This window comes from Otolemur garnettii, unplaced genomic scaffold, assembly GCF_000181295.1.
Source record: "Otolemur garnettii isolate 467f Iridium unplaced genomic scaffold, OtoGar3 scaffold00019, whole genome shotgun sequence".
Taxonomy (NCBI): domain Eukaryota; kingdom Metazoa; phylum Chordata; class Mammalia; order Primates; family Galagidae; genus Otolemur; species Otolemur garnettii.
Window position 1 is genome coordinate 19,139,985 of NW_003852414.1, and position 1,106 is coordinate 19,141,090.

Sequence of the window (1,106 nt, forward strand, 5' to 3'; positions counted from 1 at the left end):
CGCTTGAGCCCAGGAGTTGGAGGTTGCTGTGAGCGTGATGCCATGGCACTCTACCCAGGGGGATAGCTTGAGGCTCCGTCTCAAAAAAAAAAAACAAAACACTAAATGTAAAAACTCAAATGGAAAATGACACAACATTTAATGAAGAAGACTGGAATATACATAATTAAGAGTGGCAGACAGACAGGCATTAAGTTTCAGATATCTTTTTTTTTTTTTTAGCCAGGGCCTCAACCTGTCACCCTCTGTAGAGTGCTATGGCATCACAGCTCACAGCAACCTCCAGTTTTTGGGTGGGGCTGGGTTTGAACCTGCCACCTCCAGCATATGGAGCTGGCGCCCTACTCCTTTGAGCCACAGGCGCCACCCTCAAATACCTTTTTTGACCACAGTGGTATAAAATTAAAAATCAGTAACAGGAAGGATTTTGGAAAACACACAAATATGGAAATCAAACAACATGCTCCTGCACAAAGCAATGGGTCAAAGAAAAAATTACAAGGAAATTTAAAAAATATGAGAGTAATGAAAATGGAAACACAACATATCAAAATTTACAGGAGCAGAAGCAGTTCTGAGAGGGACATTGATAGCAATAAACACCTAAACAACCTAATGTCACCTCTCTTGGAACTGCACAAACAACAACAAACTAAGCCCAGAGTTATTAGAAGAAAGGAAATAAAATATTTGAAAGAGCTATCAGAAAAATATGGGAAAAAAATCAATGGAACAATTGTTTTTGAAAGATGACAAAATCAACAAACTTTTAGAAAAAAGATAGCTCAAATAGGTATCAAAAAAAAAAAAAGCTATTACACAGTTACCATAGAAATACAAATAGCTGTAAGAGACCAACCATGAAGAATCATACACCAGCAAACTGGATAACCCTGAAGAAACAAATTCCTGGACACGTACAACCTACAAGGACTAAATCATGAAGAAACAGAAAACGTGAACAGACCAATAAGGACTAAGGAGATTGACAGGATTTTTTTGCTGATTCAAAGAAAATCAAAGGCGCTAATGCCTTCACTGCTAACCGTTTTAAAAAGAATTCTGGGCTCGGCGCCTATAGCTCAACCGGCTAAGGCGCCAGCCAC

The 1,106-nt window shown here is 39.0% G+C and overlaps 1 protein-coding gene across 1 annotated transcript in view; it reads left to right on the forward strand.

Annotated features, from left to right (window-relative positions):
* CCDC3 (coiled-coil domain containing 3) overlaps nt 1-1,106 on the forward strand; it is a 78,938-nt gene that overhangs the window by 65,477 nt on the left and 12,355 nt on the right. The window lies entirely within an intron of this gene.